At 40.6% G+C, this 25,176-nt stretch overlaps 1 protein-coding gene and 1 pseudogene across 1 annotated transcript in view; one reads left to right on the top strand and one right to left on the bottom strand.

The window, feature by feature from the left end:
- The window catches only part of LOC118846835 (sushi domain-containing protein 4-like), a 141,909-nt gene that overhangs the window by 17,422 nt on the left and 99,311 nt on the right, over positions 1-25,176 (top strand). The gene's annotated exons all lie outside the window — the stretch shown is intronic.
- Positions 6,954-7,568, bottom strand: LOC118847843 (annotated as a pseudogene).

Genomic DNA, 25,176 nt, shown 5'->3' with positions numbered 1-25,176 from the left:
ATCCAACTTCAGGTATTTACTAGCTATGTGACCTTGGGCAAGTCACTTAACCCTGTTTGCCTCAGTTTCCTCATCTGTAAAATGAGCTGGAGAAGGAAATAGTGAATCACTCCAGTATCTTTGCCAAGAAAATCCCAAATAGAGTCATGAGGAGTCAGACAGGACTCAAAAGCACTGAACAACAATATAAAATGAAGGTGAGATTATCATTATCAACAAACCTTTATGGAGATTGTAGATACTTGAATTTTCTGATTTTGCAAAGATGAATAATACCCTAAAGGAATTTATAATACAAATGTGAAGACTTGACTCATACCCCAAAGGAAGAATAGAAAGTATTGTAGGCTAAGTGCCAGATGAATGATAATAAGTGCTGTAATGAGGTCATGGAAAAGAGAGATCAGCTTAATGTATTCGGCTTTTATTCATTCATCAATTCAATTTTTCAGCAAACATGTATTAAATGTCTACTGTTTGCAAAGCACTGATCTAGGGATATATAATGTGCTTTTAAAAATATTAATATCTTTTGTTTTTGCATTACCTTTATTTTCCCCAAAACAATATACTCCAAGGAATAAAAAAGGAGAAGCCAAATTGGATGTTATATGCAGCGTTCCTCACACATAATTCCCTTCCTCTGCAAAGAAGGGAGGTGAATTTTCCTATCTCTTCTCTGGGATCTAGTTTGCTCATTATAATTTCACAGCATTCAGCTTGGAATTTTTGTTGTTCTTTTTTTTCTCTTGTACGTTGTTGCAGTTTCTGTTTGTATTGTTTTCCTGGTTCTGCTTAATTTGCTTTTCAGCAGTCCATATAAATCTTCTCAAGCTTCCTCGTTTTCTTCATATTCATTGTTTCTTATAGCAGTAGTAGCAGATTCCTGTTTAATTGCTGAGCATCTGCTTTGTTTTCCTTTCTTTGCCACCACAAAAAAAAAGGTACAGCTGTGAATATTTAGTGCATATTGGACCTTTCTTTTTATCGTTGACCTCTTTGTGGTATGTGTCTAGCAGTGGGACCTCTGGGTCAGAGAGCTGACTGCTAGTCATTCATACTGCTCTCACGGAGATTACAGTCTAGAAGAGAGGCCTGTGTTAATGAAGGGGAATGGTGGCAGCAATAATAATAAAAAAAAATATTTACATTCATCTTTTGGGTATAGGATGTTATATTTTTGACCTGCGTGAACTCATGGTCACCTTCATGCCAGTGAAGGAGTGGCATCCTAACAATCTTATTAGCAAAATAGGATTTTGAGAACCCTGGGTTCTTAACAAGCATAATGGCAAATAACAAAATCTAGAAGTTTTGGAGGCAGCTGGACAGTACAGTAGATAGGGAAGAGACAAGACCTAAATCAGAATTCAGCCTCAGACACTTAGTTGTGTGACCCTGTGTAAATCACTTCATTTCCCCCCAGCCTCAGTTTCCTCATCTGTAAAGTAGAAATAATGATAGCAACTAGCTCACATGACTATGGAGAGGATCAAATAAGTTAACATACATAGAGTACTTTGTAAGCCTTAACGAGTTATATAAATACCAGCCATCACGACTGTGATTGAGCCAGAAAAACTGTGAGTACAGGCGTAACGACAGGCTGTATACCTGTTTGACATCGAGTCCAAGTTTAGAGAAGCTCATTAACATAGTAACTGTAGGGTAATGAATTTGTCACCTATACCAACTCTTTAAAAATTATCGTTTAGTTTCTAAGTCTTTTAAAAAAATTAAGTTCCAAATTCTTACCCTCCCTCTTGCCCCTCTCCCATCCACTGAGAAGGCAAGCAATATGCTACCAGTTATACAAGTGAAATCATGTAAAATATTTCCATATTAGTCATGTTGCATAAAAAAAGGAAGAAAAATAAAGAAAGTGAGAAAACTGTACTTCATTTTACACTCAGAGTTAATCAGGTCTCTCCCTGGAGGCAGATAGCATTTTTTCATCATGAGTCCTTTGGAATTGTTCCGGATCATTGTATTGATCAGAGTAGCTAAGTCTTTCACAGTCAATCATCATTACACTGCTGCTGTTGCAGTGTACAACGATCTCACTTCATTCTGTATCAGTTCATATAGGTCTTCCTGTGTTTTTCTGAAACCATCTCCCTTGTCATTTCTTGTAGGATGATAGTATTCCATTACAATCATGTATTACAACTTGTTCAGCCATTCCCCAGCTGATGGGCATCCCCTCAATTTCCAGTTCTGTGCTGCCATGAAAAGAGTAGCTATAAATCATACCAACTCTTGAAAATTGTTCACTCAGTCACGAAGAGGTTACTTTCTTTGTTGTTTCTGGGAGGGAGTTCCCATATAAGCAAAGTCACAGCTCCTAGAACCTTGTATGTACTTGAAGTAAGCATGTATATACATACATTGGCAGCAGCTTGTAGATCTTAAGGCAGAAGCTGGGCAACCACTTGTTGGGTGTTTGAGAATGGAGATTCTTTTCATGTAGGAGTTGGACCAGATGGCCATGGAGGTCCTTCCAACTCTCAAAGTGATTCTGTGCCCTTCCAAGTTTCTTCCTCCTGGATTAATGTAGCAGTTGACTTGAATTCATTTGTGTACCAGCTATTTGGGCAGCAGGAAGAGAAGGCCCATGAGATGTAAGGAAAGAGTGCCAGGCATTGCTATAGGTGTAACAGTGATTACTCTGACCCCCACTGCTTGATGGCATGTTATATTTCACTCCTTCCCCAGGGTTCTCCAGTACCTTAAAGGGGGTTGGGATGGGGGATGGGGAGGAGTCCTAGTTGTCTCAAGCCTGTTGTGATTGTGTTTCTTCTATTTTAGAGCTCCAAGCAACCCAGTTCCACTTAATAGTCAGATTACCTTTTACAAAAGAATATTTTCTTCAAAGGTATAGCCAGAGCAAACATACAAGCATCTCTCTCCCAACCTCTGGGAACATAATGTTCTCTTCACCCTCTCAGTCTCTGGGGACAGGAGGGAAATTAGGTTTACAACTTAACTCAGTCCCTGGGTAGTAATAGTCCCATCAAATTCCAAATCCAAAACCCCTCTGGGCTTGGGTCCTAGGACTGTGGTTCCTCGGGGCTTTTCTGCTGGGTTGTTTATAACATCCAGTCTGGAATCCTGCCTCTTCAGTCTCCGTGGCTTGGGTTCCTGTGGCCTGGGGACTTCACCACCTGCACCTAGAGCTGGAAAGGACAAATGAAACAAGACCAAAACGCCAAGCCCATTTCTAAGGGCCACAGGGCCCAAAGGATGGGAAAGGTACCTTTCTGGCACTCAGTTTAGTGTGTGGTTCCCATGCTATTATTGAATGAGATCTTCACATCTGAATGCCGCTGGAAACAAAGATATTGTCCCAGCCTAGTACTTTTAAACCCAGTTCTGACTATGCAACCAATGAAAAGAGGCTACTCCCACAGAGAAGGTAGTTGAGAACATAATGTCTTCTCCCAGAAGCAGGTTCCTGGCATCTCCTACATGGATGCCTCCATCTTAGGTGATCGAGGCATGTGTCAAAGCCCCTTTACACTGGGAATACAAACAGAAAAGCAAGGTCATTCCTTAAGGGTCACCTGGCTTTGGCACTGATTGCATTCATCTACATAGAGTTCGTCTTGAAACGCACTCTATTTCTTTGAATTTCATGATTCTGTTTGTGCATGTATGTAATCATTGGTGCATTACATTCTAGTAAGGGGAGATTACTCTAATGATGGCAGGATGGCCAGGAAAGGGTGTTTTGGACTGTTTTGCATTTCTTTGTGTCCTTAGTGTTTAGCACTGTTCCTAGCACGTAATAAGCTTATTGACTATTGACAATAAATGCTTATTGACTGACTATAAAGTCACAGAGATGGCAAGTGGTACCACAGAGCAGGCAACTGACAAATCCTTTCCAGAAGTAAGGGAAGTATTGATTTGATTATCATTAAATGGCTTCCTGGACCTGGAGTCAGGAAGACCTGAGTTCAAATTCTACCTCAGATGCTTACTTGCTTATGACTCTGAGTAAGTCATATAACCTCTCTCAGCCTCAGTTTCCTCAGATGTAAAGTGGGGATAATAACATCTATCAGTGTTATGAGGATAAAACTAAATAACATGTAAAGTGTTGTGCATACCTTAAAGCGCTATATTTAAATGCTAACTAGTACTGCTGTTTTTGTTGTTCTCAGAGCAAAGGATAGAAAGGGGTAAGGGTTGAAGGGAAGCAGAACATGGCATTTGGGTGAATGAAAAGGAGATGTGTGGGACAGATGGTCAGATGAAATGTGAACTATGGCCTGGGGTCTGGAACGAATTAGATCTGGTGGCCATGTACATTTTCATTGGCTGACTCTCAATCAGGACAGCATGACCCTAGGGTGTTGGTTCTAAAGCAGAGTGCATTAAATCACCCGGGGCATGGTCTCAGTAGGTCCAGTGGAGCGGAGGGAGTGAAAGCAGGTGAGCGGAGTACTGAGATAGCCAGGGTAGATGCTTTAGTGCGGCTTGAAATCCAGGATCAAAAACTGATTGTAAATAATTTATTTGAAGAGAAGATAATTTTCATCCAAATAATTAAAAGTTGACCACAGCACAATTTGAATGCTTCCCATGTATCTTTCTGGGCACCAGTAGAAGAAACGTTAAGAAAAGGAGAGCCTTGGTGGAGAGGGGAGAAGGCCACTGGCAAAACAATGCATTGCCTATCCTGAGAAACTTGGGAGGAATGGCTCAGTGGATAGATGCTGGCCCTGGAGTCAGGAAGATGTGAGTTCAGATCTGCCTCAGAAACTTACTAGTTGTGTGACCTTGGGCAAGTCACTTAACCCTATTTGCCTCAGTTTCTTCATCTGTAAAATGATCTGGATAAGGAAATGGCAAACCACTCCAGTATCTTTGCCAAGAAAACCCCAAACAGGAGTCACAGAAAGTTGGACGTGGCTGAAATGACTCAACAGAGACAAAATGGGAAAGATTAGATGGACTTTCCCCTGCCTGTGACTTTATCTTCCTAGTAATTTGTACGTTTGTCTTTTTGCCCCTTCCAGTTGGCAATCCTGCCATCAAGTCCTACATGTGGAAAAGCAAGGCAAAATAACACATCAAATTCAGTCTTCCCAAGCTGTCAGTTAATTCCTGAGGTTGGGGTCAATGATGACCCTGCCCCCATTAACTCTCTACCCGCTTGCTCTGAGAACTATGGCCAAGTCACAGCTTCTGCCCCTGCAGATCAGGCCTAGTACTGCCCACCTCTGGGTCCCTCATGGGAGACTGGAGGGAGAGGGATAAAAGAGGCGTAGTGAGAAGACAATGCATTTTATTAACACAGATATTTATGTTATTGCCCGTTTGGAAGGAAAAGTCCCCATTCCCTGCCTTGGGGCTATTCTAGCCTCTCGCTTCCCTCTGTACCAAATGAAGCTAAGGATTTTCTCCACAGCATGTAAATGACACCCCACATGTGGGTCTTGATCTTTATGAAAGCTTAATTTGTGCAAAGTGTGATGTTAGGCAGCTGGGAGAGCTGCTCCGCCGAAGAACACACTGTGCCAATCTGCTCTCACTGCCTGTTCCTGGGTGCTCAGTGAATGCCTGTGTCTAAAGATGGAGAAGGTCCTTGTTTGGTTGAGAGGATCTTCTCAATAGCTGTTGGCCCAAGCCCAGTTAGCTTCTTTTGTGTGCGAACAGAAGCCTCTGAAAAGGGAAGTTAAACAGATGAGGCAGGCTAGAAATTTATTTTGGGTGTTATGGAGGTACATGACTCTATTAGGAATTTTTAAGCACATGAAACTGCCGTGGTATTGCCTCCTCCCTCCCAAGTTTTCTTGACTTGGTAGGATTTTTCAGGCATAGTCGGAGACATCTTTGTCTCTAAATGAATGGGGAGGTTATGGGTTCATGGAGCTAGGGTTGGAAGCTATTTCAGAGGTCATCAAGGCTACTACCCTCATTTTACAGATAAGGAAGCTGAAGGTGAGGGAGCTTAGGTGACTTGCCTAGTCACGAGGCAGGCAAGCATCAGAAGTGGGATTTCAACTCAGATCCTCTGATTTCAGGGCCAGGTCTATTTTCACTGTACCATTCTGTCTATGATACCTCACACTTGAGCATCCTCTCCAAAGCATCAGAGGAGATAGATAGGGTCAGAGGACCAGGTACTTTTTGAACAGATTTAGAGCTGGGTGAGATTTTAAAGGTCATCTAGACCAACCCATTCATTTTATATGTGATCAAAATTTGGCCCAGAGAGACTAAATAAGTGACAAAGTCAAGATTCAAGCCCAGAACCTCTGTTATCAAACCCAGTAATCTTTCCAATGTGCTCTACTGCTTCACTAGATGTCCTAAGGTATCAGATTTTAATGTTTGCATTGTAATGGGGCCTTTTTAGCCCCCTTCACATACAGTTAACACTGTTAACATCCTGTGTCTTCAGGATGATCTTGTGAAGAAGGCAGATAACCTCATTAGCTAAGTGGGGCAGGTATTTTCTCCATTGTAGAGATGTGGAAACTGAGACTCAGTGACTTGATTGAGATCATATGTTGGAGCTGTGGCCCAGAAGACCTGAGTTCAAATTTTGCCTTAGACACTTACTAGCTGTGGACCTTGGGCAAGTTACTTAACCTCTGTCTGCCTCAGTTTCCCTAAAATAGAATAATAGCTTCTACCTGACAGGATCGTTGTGAGGATAACATGAGGCTCTTTGCGAGCCTTAAAGTGCTGCATATACATGCTGGTTATCATTTTACCCAAACCCAGAGATAACTTAATGACCCTTTCTTCCAATCCAAGCCCAACCAGGAAACATCCCCAGCAACACTGGTTACTAGAGTCTTTTGGGAACGTGGGTGACACCGAAGAGAGTGAGGTGTGTACACGCGCTGTTCTTTCACTGCAGAAAGCTCTAAAGCATTTCTTCCCTGGAAGGAATGGTAACTTTGGCTTCTGGTTCAACAGCTTCCCTGAAGAAATTATCAGTGGGTGATGTCCACGAGATCTAGGTGATTTCCACCTTTTGTTGCCCAACAAAGACAGTGATGCTGCGTAAGTTGTTCAAGAACCTCCATTTCATTGAGAAATTCAAACGATTGTATTCTGCTCACTTCAGCTTGGGACAGATTGCTATGTGATTCCATCACGTCAACAGCAGAAGCTTTCTCCCATCCGTTTGACAGCAAATGTTGTTTCTGAGATTCTAAAGATTTGCAGGTTTCAGCTCCAGCCAGGTCACAGCGTCACCTTCGAAGGTTCTCAACCATGATCTGCCCAAACTTATCATAGTTCATGAATGTCGCTGTTTCAGAGGTGTTGCCTGTTCATTTTATAAGACTTGCGGATTGCTCCGGTGTCATGTAGACCAGTACACATTCTGCTATCAGCAGAGTTGGGAATTGTGTATTCATGTTACATTTCTTTAGTTTCTCTTCCATGTTGCCTAAGTGTCTGAGATATGCTTCCACAATGGCAAATCTATTTGAATGCAATACATGTCTACATAGTAGAAAAGATTCTTCTGAATGTCATTCCTGGATTGGTTTTGATAGAGAAGGTTTGGCTTTGATATTATATAGGTTTCTTGTGACGATCATTGCCTTTGCTCTCACTGCCAGTGGCATATTTTGTGTACTTGGGCTTAATGATTTGGTAATAAAAAGACTTCCAAGAATTGATGCTGGTCTTATTCTTGATGTGACCAGCCAGTATTTGGAATCAGATTTAAGGGATCCCAGAGGTCACTGAATCCACCCCTCTCATTTAACAGTGAGCCTTTCCTAAGTTTTGAAAAGTTTATGTGCAGTTAATTCCTTATGTCTCTCCTCTTTAACATTTGTCATCCTCTTGAACAATTAACTCATCGAATGAAATGTTGCCAAACAAGATGATATTCTTGGGCATGTACAGTAGGTTCAAATATGCCAGGCTTATTTCCTAACCTGAGATGGACTTCAAGTTGGAAGCACCTCAACTTTCACCTAATCCAACCCCTACCTAAACCATGGACCCCATCTATAACATCTGTGGTGAGCGGTTGTCCAGCCTCTTCCTGAAGACCTTAAGGGACAGACAACTCAGCCGTCTCCTGTCCATAGCCCACTCCACTATAAGCTCTAATGATACGTTTGACCACATGTAGAACCAAAATCAGTCTCTCTTTGTAAACCCTGCTGCTTGGATTCAGGTACACCTGAAGGGGCCAATGGACTTCAAGTTGGTACACTAAGGAAAGCAGAGTCAACAAGAATTTAGCATTAGATGATATGAATTAAAATCCTGATTCTGATACTTTCTACCTGTGTAAAATTAACCAAGTCAGTCCACTCCAATGGCCTTCAGTTTCCACATCTGTAAAATGAGACACTGGAGTAAATCAGAAATTCTTAACCTGTGTGTGTGTGTGTGTGTGTGTGTGTGTGTGATAGATCCCTGTGGTGGTCTCATTAGGCCTATGAACCTTTTCTTATAATAATCTTTTTAATGCACAAAACAAAATATATAGGATTGCAAGGGAAACCAATTATATTGAAATAGCTATCCAAATATTATTTTTAAAAAAATAGTTCATGAACCTCAGGTCAATAACTCCTCAACTAAATGATCTTTGAGTGCCTTTGAATTCAAAATCCTGTGATCCCATGACCTCCATGAATATACCACTTCCTTTAAGAAGCCTTCCCTAATCACTGTAGCCTGACCTCTTCTGCCTATTTTTAGCACTTACAGTCTATCTCCAGTATCTATAACCATAAGTAGTACATGGCAAATGGGATTTTTCCCCAAGTTGCTGACAGGGGGTATGGAAGGGGGCAATTTTCTTCCTGTGGCAACAACTGTTCTCATAGTTGTCTCTGTGCTTCACAATGGGATCTTCAGGAAGTACAAGGTGACCCAAGGCCCATAACCACCCCCCTCTCCAGGGTCCTGTCATAATGGTACCCCCTTTTCAGGGCTTGTACCTCTTTCCACCAATCTCTGTGGGAAATTGGAAGTGGGGTAGGAGACCAACCCCATCAAGTACCACTACAATGATATTGGGACTACCTTCTGTGCTGCCATACAGTTATTCCAACCCTAGACTGAATTTGTTCTAGAAACAGTTTAGGCTAGTTATAGACCTACTAGGTCCTTTGCGAGGAGCTATGGGTGGGTAGGTAGGAGAAGCGAGGTTTATATGGGTAGGAGTCCCTGACCCATCACAAAGAAAAACCAAAAGAAAGAGAGAGGAAGTAGGAGAAGAAACCACAGAGGGACCCAAGCACCATTATTTTCTTTCCCACACCTGGTTTAACCAACCTAGGGCTCTTTTCATCAGAGCCCCTTCTCAGCTTCTCATTCTTTAGCTCGTTAACCTTTTGAAACTACTGCCCTAATAGCATGGCACTTAGTGAGACCTTGTTCCCATTACCCAGAAGTCCTAGTTCCAGGGTGGGGGGCAGTAGGTAGGACTTATTCCTGGAATCCCACTTGGGAATTCTGATCATGTTTTCCTATAGAACCAGGGGTGTGCTAAAGCTGATTATTAAATTTTTAGTAAGAGCATTTATACCTCAGGGATGGGCAAATGCTACCAATCAGGGCTTGATTTATTGTTTTGTTGATTTGTTGACTTAAGAAGATAGAGGAAATTCTTGTGATTCCTCCCATTAGTTCTAATTCTTCTTTACATGATGACTAATGTGAAAATGTTTAATATGAATGTATAAGGAAAGCCTATATCAAATGGCATGCTGTCTTGGGGAGAGAGGAGGAGAGGGTGGGGGAGAAAATTCAAAACTCAAAATCTTATGGAAGTAAATGTTGAAAATTAAAAATAAATTAGTTATATTTTAAAAAGAAGATAGAGAATATATTTATAATGCAGATTAAACTTAAAAATATGTTGTTGGTCATTTTTTTCCTGGAGAGCTGGTTATTAAGCATCTATCTGCACACCCCTATGTTAACTTTGTGCTAAATGGTGGTTAGAGTCTATACTTTGGGTTTATTGTGGGTTAAATACATATGTGGGCTGGCCCAGAGGCCTGAATGTTTGTAAAATTGTTTCTATGGAAAAATACAGTCTAAGTGACCAAGGAAATGGAGACTGCTTTGTCTATGACTTATTGCTTTTTTGTGTATTTATATCATCTCCTCACTTAAGATTTTAAGCTCATTGAGGGAAAAGATTTGAATTTATCCTGTCACAAGCTCATGTAGACCCTCAAATACTCGTCAATTGGTTGTTGATTTAGATTAGATGAGAAAGTCCCTTGGCAGTAAAAATACCATAACAATTTAATGTATTTATGGAGTCAAGGCATTTTGTTTTTTAACACATAATCTCTTCCTACTGCTTCTGCCACCTGGCAAGCACAGTGGCAGTTCTGGCAGGAGGAGGGAGCCTTAGAGCAGCTAGGAGATAACTCCTGATGGTTGCTTATTGGGTGACAGGGCTTTGAAAAAATTCTTCACTTCTTCCTGGGGAAGTTCAAAAAAGCTCTTGTGAACTAATGGTCCTCAGTTTTTTTTTTTTTGTTAAAATGGGGGGCTTGGGTGAGGTCCCTTCAAAGGGCCCTTCTGACTCAATCCTAGCCACTAAAAGGGGGCCCTCTCTAGTCATCCTGATCTGTATCTTGCCACTGGACCCAGACGGCCCTGGAGGAAAAAGTGAGGCTGGTGACTTCGCACAGCCCTCCCTCACTTAAATCCAATTCACGTACAAGACATGGTGTCATCTTCCTGATGTCATGATCCTCTTTGAAAACAAAGGACAAACAAACAGCAGCCACTGAAATCAACCTGTCTCCAAGATGCCCGCAGAAGGGGCTTAATAAATTTTTAGTTGAATTGTAAGTGCCCCCACAAATCACTCAGTGGGGTTACTACTAGTCTAGGTGATTAAATATTGAATCCAAAGTCGGTAGGTACAGTAGGAAATCAGAGAATCATCCTTGGGATAATAGCCCATCTCTGGCTTGGTTTAGAAAATCATGTGACTTTACCTTTTAGAGGAAGTCTTCTTTGTGATTCTGGATCCCTCCTCCTTCTACTCCACCACCCAATCTAATATCACTATATACAAAGCAAAACAAGATTAAAGCCATTGCTTTGTTCACATACTTCCCCCTCTTGTTTCTGATCTATTTTGTCCAACATGGAGATAAGAAGTTGTATGAGCCCATAAGTCCTGGTGTGCTGCCTCCTTAATAATAATAACCTACATTTTATGCTATTTTAAGATTTACACATTATCTCATGTAAACCTCAGATCATAGAGGTTAAGAAACTTGCCTGCAGAAGTTAATGAGCTAGTATATTTTGGAGGCAGATGTGAACCCATCTGAGGGTATAGTACGGTGAAAGAACTGGGGGGATCCCTTAACATCTCTGGGCCTGATCTGTAAAATGAAGGGGTTGGACTGCATGACTTCTAAGATCCCTTCTGGCTTTAAATCTAGGATTTTATATACTATCCACCATGCCGGGCTGCCTGCCTTTCCTTAGGTTAATACATTTATCGTTAAAATTCTTACCCATCCCATACCGATTTATTTAAAAAAGTGTGCCTTAGCAATCTGCAATCAAGTGAACCACTCACCTTTCTCCCAATTCTTCATTGCTTATAGCCCCAAAACAAACAAATAAAACCCTGCTTTCTCTGAGGAAATAAGTGTGCTTTAGAGGAGGGGAAGGTGGATAATGTGTAAATGGTCAAAAAGTGGTCTTTATAGTAGGCTTTGAGTCCAGAACAACCCAGGTTCAATTCCTCTCTATAGTTGTGTGGCAGGACTCATCGCCCTCTCTGACCCCTGATTTCTTGTCTGTAGGGATAATAATATTTATATGATCTATCCTTCAGGGTTCTTGTAATGAAAGTACTTTGTAAACCTTAAATATATAAATGTGAAACTGTCATCATTACCACCAACATCATTATCACTATCACCGTCATTATTAAGAGTTTCCTCTCTTGGAGGCTTTAATACCTTTAGTCTAGGGGGAGAAGAATCAGTTGGCTATGATAAGAATAAGCAAATTTAGTGCTTATACTTTCCTGCAGTATTGGAGGTTTTTCTAAGACCACTTATTCTTTACTCTTCATTCTGGGATGAATTGCAGACAAGCTCCTGGCTCGCTTTCATCCCCAACCAATCATGCTTGCCCTGCTGAAGACACAGTATTAAGTTCAGAAAAATTTCTGTCCACAAAATTGCTATTTCAAAGCAGGAAAACAAGTGTGGGCCTGCTGGGCATATACCTGGTATGTTTGTGTTGGGGGAGAGGATGGTTCTAAAGAGAAAATATTTTTCTTTTGTTTTTCCCTACAAGTGTGGGTGGAATGAGAAACATTAAATAGGTAGGGGCCTAGCTTTTGTCTCAGTTATCTGAGTAATTCAGTGTGCTGATGTGACATTTTTATCACAGCGATTATGACAACATTACCTAGCTTATAAGCTGATACTTTAGTTGCTTGTGAAGAGAGTTTTCTACCATAAAGAGTATCAGACCCATGAGCAGGGTTAGACCTATGAGTCCTTTGGTGCCTTCAACTGAATTCAACAAATGTGAATGTACTGCCTACTGTGTGCCACATACTGTGCTGGGTACTAGAGACACAAAGACAAAAATGAAACAGTCCATCTCCTCAAGGATCTTAACTCAGATAGACACACCAAGAGCCATTTGGTGGGGGAGAGCATTGTGTGTCTGCATCAAAGAAGACTTGGTGTTCTACAAACAAAGTAGAAATTGCAGTAGCTCAAAAGAAACATGAGATTTGCAAATTTAAAGACACATGGACTATTTGTGTCTGATCTGTGGTAGAACCTTCTGAACTCTTATTGGTCTGAACAGCCACAGGTTTGACCTAGACATAGTGATGTCATTTTGGTCTTCTTTGAGAACAGAAAGCAACAATCAATCAGGATGTTCTTCAAAAATTCCTAGCTTTTAAAAATTGCCCTGATTGAATCAAGCTATGGTTTTAAATCTTGTTTCTGACATTTACTAGCTGTGTGACCTTGAGTAAGTAACATCATCTTTTGTGCCTCAGTCAAGTCATTAGGATAACAACAATAACAAAAAACACTTATAAAGTGCTTTAAGGTTTGTACAACCCTTTACAAATACGACCTCATTTTATCCTCACAGCAACCCTCAGAAATATGTACTGTTATTAATCCCTATTTTACAGATAAAGACACTGCGACAGACAGAGGTTTAAATGACTTACTCAGGGTGATGCTGCTAGTAAGTGTCTGAGGCCAGATTAAAACTGTGATGTTTAAAAAGGTTTGAGAGACATATTTCTGGGTAATTTAATCATTTTATTAATAATGCCAGCATTTTAATAAAAGGATGGTCATTTGGCAGGCAAACATGCTGGCTCTCTCTATCTCTGTCTATCTCTCTGTCTCTCTGTCTCTGTCTCTCTCTCTGTCTCTCCGTCTCTGTCTCTGTCTCTCTCTCTCTTTCACCAGACAGTCATGGCTTGTGGGCTTAGGCTTGTATAACCCTGGAAAGAGGGGTGTTTCCCAAGGTGCCAATCAACTCTGATTGGTTAACAGATAATGAGGGAATGGATATAACAATGAAGGGCTGGACCTGTACTTTGATTATGTCACTTACTCTTTAAATTACACCCCCCCCCCCCAGCTTTGGACGATCTATTCAGAGAATTTATTCCACTCAAACCTGAGTAGAACACAATAGCTGCCCTACCTGGATGGGGTCTGGTTAGCTCTCCCATCAGAGACTGAGGTCTTGAAATGAGGATAAAAGAAAAAAGGGGGAAAACCCAAATTATTGGTTATTAATAATCATTTCTCTCACTCAGATTTTCCTGGTGTTCTATCCCTTTTCTTCCCTCCCCTCTGCTACCATTTCACTGCCTCTACCAAGTAATAGGATGTGATTTGTCTCTGTGGAGGAGTTGATTTCTTTATGAAAATACAGATCCTTCTTTGCTTATTTGCATATGGATTGATCATTCATTAATTTCTATTGAATGGATTTTTTTATTTTCAGCCTGTGCCACCTCTTTGGTAATGTATTCTACAGATTTGCTACTCACCAGGTCACATAGGCCTTTATTTGTCCTTTTCTTTTATTTGATTCAGCAGAATAAAATGCCACCTCACAGGCTATTTCACAACACAATGTCTTCTATGTCCAATACATACATGAAGATCGTTTGAGACTCGTTGCAAAGGGGAACAAAAGAAATAGCCCTCTTCAGTGAACTTATGATAAGAAATGTCTGATGAGGCATAAATAAGGGAGGGAAATGTCTGCTCAACAAAGGTATTCCTATTATGATGGAGCAGATCCAGTGTGCGTACAGGTTAAGCAACAATTTATGAGGTCCTTGAGATGCTCCTGTTGGTGGATGATATTGTACTGTTAGTACTGAGCCCCAGAACATTCCAGAGACTCCCAGTAGAAATCTGTGATCACTCAAAGGAGTTTGTCCTGTCCATCCACATAGGAAAGACCAAATGGATGAATGATGATTATTGCCCAGAGTAAATGGATACCCCATATAGTCTGTCCAACAGTATGTATATCCATGAGAGACAATACAATTGGACAACAATTTGGGGTCCGGTTGAACAGGAGGAGGAAAGTGGGTTCAGATTGTTTTCAGGTTTTCATTGACCTATGAAAGCAAAGGCTCATTTCTTCAATATGGCATCAAGATCTGGATTACTCCTGCCTTAGAAGAACTGAAGATGAGCACCAAACAGTGGGCCACGGAAAGGCACATAGTGGGTATGATTGGACTGCAACATAAAACTAAAAGGAAGAACAGGAGTAAAAGATGTCATCAGGGCACTGCACGAGAGGAACAGAAGATGGGCTAGTCATGTCAAGAGCAAGAGATAGCACTAGGAGAGCCAGAGGTTCCATTGTTATCCCCTCAATGTTGGGAGAAACTGAGGAAGACCTTCCTTCAGCATTCTGGATGAAGCCCCTGTGAGTGACTTTTTGGGAGAATATGGAAAAGAGTCACACAACATGGGCAGGTATGAAAGGGTTGTGATTTGCTTCCATGGAGGAGACCCTCAAACTGATGAGATCACTGGTCCATTTGAGTTTTTGTTCTAAAACAACCTCTTTTACACCTAAGTGATCCCCTAGATCCAGTATATTATGTTTTTATATTTTTTAAGTCCGTAGAATTTTTTTTCCTACTGCTCTTCATCTTTTATCTAGCATTTGAACTGGACCTTGAAAGAGGGTAGATGGGTAGGCAACAGATTTGTAATGAAGAATAAATTTTCAGACATGGTCAACTTGTTTTGCTTTCAACGTACTCATTTGTTACATGGAGTGTGCGTTGTGGGGCAGGAGATGGTGGAGTGGCAAAGGGAAGCAGTGGTGATGTCTTAAATCAATAAAATATTTTTAAAATAAAGGTAGAATTTCCATCCCCATGATGAATGAATAATAAAACCTTTATTAAGCACTTAATATGGGCCAACCACTGTGCAAATAAGAAAGTAAGTCAGTCCCTGCTCTCAGGGAGGTTACATTTTAATGGAAGAAGACAATACATAAAGGGGAGCTAGAAAGGGGATTATGGGATGTACACAGAGGCACAGTTTGGAAACTACTGGAAATCACGTGGAACACTGGTTCTGGACAAGATAAAGCAGAAGGTCACCTATCTGAACCACAGTTGGTTCCAAGATCAGAGTCCAGAAGACAAGGATGATAGCCAGAGTACAGGCTTGGAAATGCCTGGGAAGTAACCTGGAGGTCTGGTTTTGAGCAAAATGAGGTGATTGTTTTGCTTTCTTTTTATTCCCCCGGCTCTGTTATTTTTTTATTGAGGCATGTTGATTTGTTCCATACAAATATTTCATATTGAGAAGCACTTTGATTTGTGCAAAGTTATGACAGCCTTCTTTTTGGTTCCAGGTTGGTCTGATTATGCCCATCATTTTTATTGAACTCTTTATTTAGCCTTAGTGACACAGGACTAGGCTATGTCTTCAGGGAATACTACACAGTGATGCCTATATTCCTTTATTGATGATGAAAGTTCAAAATGTATTCTCTTTTAAGTATAGTTTGGGCCATTCCAGACCACCCACCCCACCCCCAATACATTGCTTTATACTGGTTCACAGTGAAGATCATCTGCTATTTTCTTACCCACTAAAATAGTCACAAGAGAGTTTTATGCTGCGTGTTTCTATTGGCCTGGTATTTTACTATCCAGGCTCAGGAATAGACTTTCTGAAGAACCCTTAGAGACTTTCATGCTCATGAGCACAAGCTGTGATATTTTGCTATGGCAAACCCATCAAAGGGGTCACAGGAGCAAAACTAATAGGGAGGCAATTAGTGATTTAGAATTCCTAGTGTATGTGAGAATGTTCCTTTTATATTTGTATTTTAAAAAGGATGAAAAAGTGTTTATTGTGATTAAAGCCTTGTAATTGAAGACACATAAAGGGATGAAATTTATTTTATTCTAGACATATTCAATATTTAGATGCACATCTCATAATTCATTGGGTTGGGAACCGGGACTTGGCTAGCTTCTCTTCAAACTGAATACCTTACATAACATTTTTTAAAAGCATTGTAGTATAATAAAGCAGCAACTTAGGTTTACTCATTCATTCAACAAATATTTTTTAGATACATAATATATCCAAAGTACTGTGTTAGGTACTGTAAGGGGATCCAAAGATGGAATAAATTGTTAAACTTAGGAAGCCTATAGGCTAAAGAGAAAGGTAAGAAATGACCATAAGCAAGTCACTTTACTTCTAAACTTGTTTCTTTATCTATGAAATGAAGCATTTAGACTATGTGATTTCTAAGGTTCCTTCTAGCACTGACATTTTAAAAAAAATCAATTTCTGACATTTTGATTTAATATCATCCAAATATTCAATATATCTCTCTTTTCTCTCCACCAAAAGAAATATTCCCTTATAAAAACAGAATAAAAGAGGTAAGGGGGAAAGTTAAGCAAAACTGACCAACCCATCAAAAAAATTCTGACATCACATGTAGTGTCCTACACCCTAAGTCCTCTACCTCTACCAAGATTGGAAAAGATGCTTTCTTGTATTTTTTCTTTGCTGCCAAATTTGTTCATTATAATTTCACAGCATTCAGTTTTGGTTATTTCATTCTTTTTTTCCATTTCCATTGTTGTAGTCATTCCATATATTGTTTATCTGGTTCTTATATTTTGCATCAGTTCACATAAGTCTTCCCGTGCTTCTCTATGTTCTTCATAGTCATTGTTTCTTAGAGTTCGGTGGCTTTCATGTACAGCAGAGTTTTAACCATTCCCCAGATCGATGGATATCTATTTTGTTTCCAGTTCTTTGCTACTACAAAAAGCAGTTCTGATACTCTTTGATTTTACTTGCAAAATGACTATTATACAAAGTAGTAGGTTATTGGTGCTATAGTATGGCACTTTATAAACCTATTTATGCTATAAAAATTTGAGATGTTATTATTGCTAATATAAACACCAATAGGAATTCAGAAGAGAAGGAAAATACTTCTTGCTAAAAAGAACCAAAGAATTTATAGAATCTCGGAATCAGAAAAGACTTCCAAGGTTATCTGATCCAAAGCACAAAGGAGCAAGCATCTCCTCTATAATAGAGACAGCAAGGGGCCATCCAGCTTCCTATTAAAGGCAAGACCACCAGTGATGGAGAGTTCATTACATCTTAGAGCAGCTCATTCCATTTTAGAAAAGCTCTATTTGTTAGGAAGTTTTTCTTTACGTCAACTCATAATTAGTCTCTCCATGCCTTTCTCCTATTGTTCCTAGTTTTGCCTTCTAGGCTTAAGTGGAACAAGACTAAAACCTCTCTTATGTGACATCTCTTCAAATATTTTCATTTTCTTTTAGGACTAAACATCCCCAGTTCATTCAGCCTGATCTACATTTGTCACTGTTTTAAATCCCTTCACTGTTACTACTAGATTTTAAATTAACCCACATTAATGGAAGTATAGGATCCAGAACAAGGAAGGTTGTATATAGTCTTGTATATTTTGTCCTGGTTAAGTCACAACTGTGTCAATCAGACTGTTTAGTCAGTCTAAAAACCAGTGTATCCTTTGGATAAATTCAAGCTTATCAGCATTCTTCCTATAATATGGCACCTAGAACTGGGATTATCTTCCATTTAAGATGTATGTCTTTTTCTTGTAGTCTTAGAATACATACTCCTTGAGGGCAAAGATGGTGTTTTTGCCTTTGTATCGCCAGCACCTGGCAGCCACAATATAATAAGAACTTAATAAATGCTTGTTGACTGACTGATTGACACAGTTGTAGTCTAAGCAGGGCAAGGTACCCAAGATTATGTATAATGTCCCTCATTTTGGACACTGCTTCTGTTAATGTGGTCTAATATCAAGTTCAGTTTTATTTTTGGTTGCTATGTCATGCTGTTGATTCAGCATTGGGTTTATAGTCCATTAAAATGTCAAAGTAGTCTTCATGTGAATTGTAGTTTAGTCATTTCTCTCCCACTTTCTATTTGTGCAGTTGATTAAAAAAAAGAAACTCACTGTAAGACTTCATAATTAGTCTTATATTCTCATTGTTCTAGTCCCAATTCTACCGTTCAATGTATTAGCCATCTTACCCACTTTTGAGACATTTGAAACATTGGCAAGCATGACATTTGTGCCTTTATCCAAGTGATTGATAAAAGCATTGAACCAAGGTAAAGAACTGTGCTGGTGCACTCTGCTGGAGACCTTCTATAACAGCCCCTTCAAAGCTTCTTCCCTAATTCCCACTGACATTCAAAGTCTTGGTCCCCCAGAGGGTGGTTGACTATTTCTCTCCTCAAACTTTAGAGGTAACACCATTTCTTGTAGTGTCAATCAGAAACCCCAATGTCTGAGGCCAGCCTGATTTCAATGAGTTTTTAGAAAAGGGTATTTGCTAAATGAAAAAGAAACAATTGGCATAAAACATTGCCCCCAAGGTCTGGGGCCCAACCACCTACGAACACAGGGCTCTAACTGCAAAGCATAATGATGAAACACGAAAGCAGAGAACACAAGGGGATAACCCATAGCTCCTGGTTACTAGACGCTCCTTCTTGAGTACATACTCCCGCACAAGGGAGATCATACTCCTTGAAACTACTTCTGCCCTCTGGATCTTTCTGTTCTCCATATTTGTATATGTCCTTGCTGTATCTTTCTCTGCTCCAGTTGGATATGTTGTCTCCTGCTAGTGCTTTTGCTCCAGCAATGTGGTCAATGGAAAGCAGGGGGAAGAAGATCAGAAGAAACTCTTTCCTCCAGAGAGCAGTTCCCTCTCAGGGCCTTGACATGAACTGGAATTCTCAGCTCCACTACTGCAATCTTCACTTGAGATTGAAGTCGCTAATGGATTGATTGATATTTTATACCTAGACTCAATGGGCTTGGCATCCTCTCAGCCAACTGCATCATTTTCTCTCTTGAACCAAACAGATTCACACTTCCTAACCAGATCAGTGAGTACAAGCCATCCTGTTGACATATGTAAAACCTCATCAAGCTGTTGTTTGGAGTGAGTGGAAACTCCACCCTAATAGCTCCATTAAAACATCTAGTTCTGAATCCAACCATATCATTAAGCATATATCTCTCCCATCTAGTCCACAGAGATATCATGGGAGACATTGTATTACTTTGAGCATTTCACTCTAAAAAACTTTCGATTTAATACAATGGAACAGACAATTCCTCGTCAATGCTTAGAACAGTGCCTGGCACACACAGGTGCTTAATAAATGCCTATTTGCTGTTTCCCTTCTGTCATTTTTGATACCCTGTAGCATTGTGCTGGAATTATGAAAATTAGCCTGCTTGCTTCAAAAACAAGCCCAGCTCTACCGTCTGTTTTTAATTGTTGAAGCCTCAGTGAACTAGCCAGGCCTCCTTTTGCCTTTGTATTCACCAGAAGGAGGGAAACATCTGGAAAAGGATGATGCAGAGGGAAATGTATTCCAATTAAATGAGGGTCAGGGGATCTGGAGAATGGGTACCATGGTCTTCAGTTTTTAAAGGAGCCTCCTATAGAATTTTAAATCTTATGTCAGGCAGATTGAGCTTACTGATCAACTGAAAAATAAAGCCGATGCTAACCTTGGCAGCCTCTCAAGGACAGTCTTTATTTAGGAATGAACAATTCTTGAGCAATTTCTCCAACATATTAGACCCAAACTAGCTCTTCCCTTACCACCAAATGAACAGGCCAGTTTCATTCTGTAGGAAACATTTCGACTGAAAAGTTAAAGCTTTCTGATATTGCTGGTGAGTTTTTTCCATTTGAACATTAAACCCCTACCATAGCATGTTATTTTTTTGTGGCCAAGGCCCTAATATGGAAACCAGAAAGCTTCAGACCTATTTCTGATTCCCTAATGACCTGCCTGGATCTGTTTTCTCATATGTAATAATGACAATATCTTTTCTTTATCTGCCTTAGGTGGAGATTATAAGGATCCAAGGAATAATCACAGTCATTCAGTTCATCTAGCTATCTATAGTTATACTTTGTATTGTGCAGTAGAGTCATAGAATGTTAGACACCCTAGAAATCATCTATTCCAGAACTTCTTAACCTTTTTTGTACCATGATCCTTTTTGGAAGTCTGGTGAAGCCTATAGAGCCCTTCTTAGAAAACAAATAATACATAAAATAAAATAAAACACATGCGTTTGCAAAGGAAAACAAAAGTTAATGCTAATAAAGATGTTATTTTTCTCCCATCCAAGTTCACAAGCCTCCTGACATCTATCCATTTATGTCCCTCTGCACCACCTGTTCCCCATGCCAGAAATGCTGTCTTCCAAGTCCTGACTCTTGGAATCCTTGGCTTCATTTAAGACTTACTTCAATGATCGCCTCCTCCAGGGGGTCTTTCCAGATTCCCCTTGCTTCTTATGCAATCCTCTCAAAGGTAATCTTCCACTTACTTTGTGTTTATCTGGTGTGTTCTGATCTCTGTCTCTCATATATCTATATGTATAAACATATATATATATATATGTATATATATATAGAGAGAGAGAGAGGGAGAGAGATAAAATATATAACAATATATAATAAACCCTATATAAAATATATGCCAATATACATTCTAGTAGAAGAGACTATATATACACATATATTTACACTAGATACAGGGGTGGGGAATCTGCGGCCTCAAGGCCATGTGTAGCCCTCTGGGTTCTCAAGTGCAGCCCTTTGACTGAATCCAAACTTCACAGAACAAATCCCCTTAATAAAAACATTTGTTCTAGTGACTAGAATGTAAGCTTCTTGAGGACAGGTACTGCTTTTTCTTTTTCTTTGTATCCTCAGCATTGAGCTCAGTGCTTGGTACGTAGTATTTAATAAATGCTTGTTGATTGATTGGAATGACAACTATCCTCCTCTGTCACCTTCTCTCTCTTTACCATGGACACAGAAGAGGGATGGCTTACAAGTTCTGCTTATTGGGAGCCCTTTCTTGAGTACATGGCTGACAAGTCTCTGGTGCAAGGGGGATCATGCTTCTTGAAGCTATTTTCTCCTTCCTGATCAGTTTCCCATACCTGTGTCACTGCAGCCATCTGCTAACCACCTATAGCTGTTTTGGCACTTTTAAAACTCCTTACTTTGTAGGGGCTCCTCCCCAACCAGAATCCTCTCCTGGTGATGTCATCATGGTATTGGCTCATATACAACTGAGATGCTTTATTGGCCCCAGGCCTCATGGGAAATGAAGTCCTAAAGATATTTTTCTTATATAACTACACGCCCAACCCCACCTCTAGTCAAAACAAAACAAAACAAAACTGAACAAGGACTTTCGTTTGACTCATTCAAGGATAGTTGAATGAACAATCATTTATTAAGTGTCCAGTATGAGCCAGGCACTATGCTAAGTCCTGGGGATACAAAGAAAGAAATAAAAGTCCCTGTCCTCAAGGAGTTCATAATCTAATGGAGACCACATTGCAAACAACTATGTATGAACAAGATATAAATATAGACATGATAAATTGGAGATAAAATCCTCATAAGGGGAAGGCACTAGAGTTGATGGGGGCTGGGAAAGGGTTCTTGCAGAAGATGAGATTTTAGCGCAGAGCCAGGGAAGCCAGTAAGCAGAGATGAGGAAGGAGAGAATTTCAGGCAATGAAAATTCATGGGATTGGGAGGAGGAGTGTTTTGTTTGAAGAATAGCAAGCAGATAAGGGACTCGGGGTCGTCAAAGCAAAGGGGAGTATTAATGGTATCTTTATGTGGGGACCACCTATGCCTTCTGTAGTGTTGTTGCCATTATATTTAGGATAGTGATCAAAATCCTTTTGTTTGGGGTGTGTGTGTGTGTGTGTGTGTGTGTGTGTGTGTGACCAATTGAGGGAAGTCTTCGACCTTCTGGGCACTTTGATGCTGCCACGGGTAACTCAGTCATTGCCATGCTGTTTAGCGACCCTCAACTTTGTTGGCTTACTCAGGAGACACTACAAATTGTGTCTCTTGTTCTCCACATGGGAAAATTTAATCATAAGCTGCAATGCTCCACTCCTCTCCCACTCCCCCACCTCATCCCTTTGCAGCTGGCACCCTGATGCTTGGGAGGGCAGAGGGTGAGTGGGTGGCCCGGCTGCTTTTCAAGCATCCCTGGCAGCTGGAATGCCTTGGCATGTGGAGACCCGGCTGAGGAAATTCAGCCACAGCTTTGCTATTTTTAAGCTGTCCGCTATGCTCTGGTGGCGACTGCCTCGGCTTGGATGCTGAATCATGATCTAGCTTGCTAATTGCAGCGGGGCCTGTGACTGCTAAGCACCTGAGCAAGGCATTCTGGCTTCATCCTTCAAGTCTCCTTGATATTTGGGGGTGGGGGGGGGTGACAGGACTCATCCTCCCTGACAGGAACACTAGCTGGCTTTGATACCATCAGTCATTTTCACAAACCACAGACTTTAATAAACAGGTTTTTTTTTTAATGTGTTGGAACAAGTCGTATTTCCCTGAAGAATTCTACCGCATTAAACTACCGGCTTCAAAATAAGGGAAATGTTTTTGGGTCCTTGCATATTAAGAGATTTGTGTATTACAGTCATTAAAGCAACACTTTTTCTCCCCCCTCTTGCAAAAGCAGCCCCACATTCTAAGTCTGATTAAGGAGGTAACCAAAGTTATCTTGTTTTTTGTTTGTTTATTTTATGTCAGAGAGGGGAATGCGTATTATACACCCAATTTATGAAGGTTAAACACATATTTAAGGAGAGATTGGCAGCTTTTAGCTTTTTGAACCAAAAAATAGATGTAGCGTTCTGTCTCCCTCTGCAACGGAAGACTTAAGTATCTAGGAACAGAGGTCACGTGTTCTATTCCCAACTGAACCTTCTGTCTTCCTAGTCGGAACCCTTTATAAGCCACTGCCCTGCTCCTTCTGAACGGCTGAGGGAGGGTGTATACTGTATTAGGAAAGCTGGAAAGAAGCTGGCTTTGGATTTGCTTTCTTCATATATTCAACAAGCATTTATTAAGCACCTACTGTGTGCCATACACTGCTATATACTAGGGCTAGAAAGACAAAAATGAATGGTCCCCATCCTCAAGGAGCTTTTGTTGAGGAGGAGGTGGTGGAACTTAAACACATTTTCACAATGTGCAAAAGTATAAACAAAGCATTTTCTGATGAAAGGAAACAAGCATTTATTAAAGACTTACTACATGCCAAGGCACTGTACTAAATGCTTTACAAACACTACCTCATTTGATTGTCACAATAACTCTGGGAAGTAGCTTATTCTTCCCATTTTATAGTTGAAGAAACTGAGGCAGACAGAAGGCAAATGACTTGCTCAGGGTTGCACAGCTAGTGAGTATCTGAGGCTAGATTTGAACTCAGGTCCTCGTAATTGCATCCCCAGCACTCCATCCACTGCACTAGCTCCTTAATCATGGGAAGGAGAGAAGGAGGGAGGGAGGGATGATGCTAGCAACTGGAGGAAGTGGGAGAAGCCTTGTGTAGGAGGTGGTACCTGAGCTGAGCCATGAGGGAATAGAGATTCTATGATGTAGATATGAGGATGGGATACCCTGTAGTGATGTGGGACAGTTTGGGCAAGGATGTGGAGGTGGGAAATAGGATTTCATGTACCAGGAACAGCAAATAGGTTAGTTTGGGTAGATCACAGCATTCATGAAGGGGAGAGCAGTATGCAATAAAACTGGAAAGTTAATGTAAATCCAGATTATGATGAGGCTTTAAATGCCAAACAGAGGAATCTGTAACTTGATTTTTGAGGCAATAGGGAACCACCAGAGTGCTTTGATCATGGGAGTGACATCGCTGAACTCATGTTTTAGGACTATCAATTCATCAGTCACATGGAGGGTGAAGACTGGGTAGGGAAAGACAGGAGGTAGGGAGAACAAGTATGAGGCTGCAGGAATAGACCAGGCATGAAGTGAGGAAGGCCTTGAGGGTGGTTGTGGACAAGAAAGGGACAGATTCAAGAGACCGAAGATAAAATTGCTAAGACTCAGCAATTAATTGGACATGGGTGGGGGGCGGGGTGGAGAGAGTGAAGAGTCAAGGATGACTGAGGTCGAGAACATGAATGACTGGAAGAATGACCATGCCCTTAACAGAAATCGGCACTGGGGGGAGGGGAATGGGAAGAAGCTAAAGAGTCCTATTTGGGGCAAGTTGATTTCAAGATACCAGCAGGAAATTCAGAGAGAAATATCCAATAGGTGATATGAGACTAGACCTCAGGAAAGATCTAGGAGTCATCTCAACAGAAATGATATTTGATTGCTCTCCAGAATGGCTGGATCCTTTCACAACTCCACCAACAATGTAAGTGTTCCAATTTTCCCACATCCTCTCCAGCATTTATCATTTTCCTGTTTTGTCATTTTAGCCAATCTGACAGGAGAGATGTGGTACCTAAGAGTTGTTTTGATTTGCATTTCTCTAATCAATAGTGATTTAGAGCATTTTTTTATATGCCTATAGATATCTTTAATTTCTTCCTCTGAAAACTGCCTGTTCCTATCCTTTGACCATTTCTCAACTGGGGAATGACTTGTATTGCTTCTGTGATGACTAACCCTGATAGACTTGGCTCTTCTCAGCAATACAAGGTTCAAAGACAGCTCCAAAGGACTCATGATGGAAAGAGCTATCTACATCCAGAGAAAGAATTGTTGAG

Source organism: Trichosurus vulpecula, chromosome 4, assembly GCF_011100635.1.
Source record: "Trichosurus vulpecula isolate mTriVul1 chromosome 4, mTriVul1.pri, whole genome shotgun sequence".
Lineage (NCBI taxonomy): Eukaryota > Metazoa > Chordata > Mammalia > Diprotodontia > Phalangeridae > Trichosurus > Trichosurus vulpecula.
The sequence above is the reverse complement of the archived record's forward strand: the minus strand, read 5'-3'. Positions and strand labels throughout refer to the sequence as shown.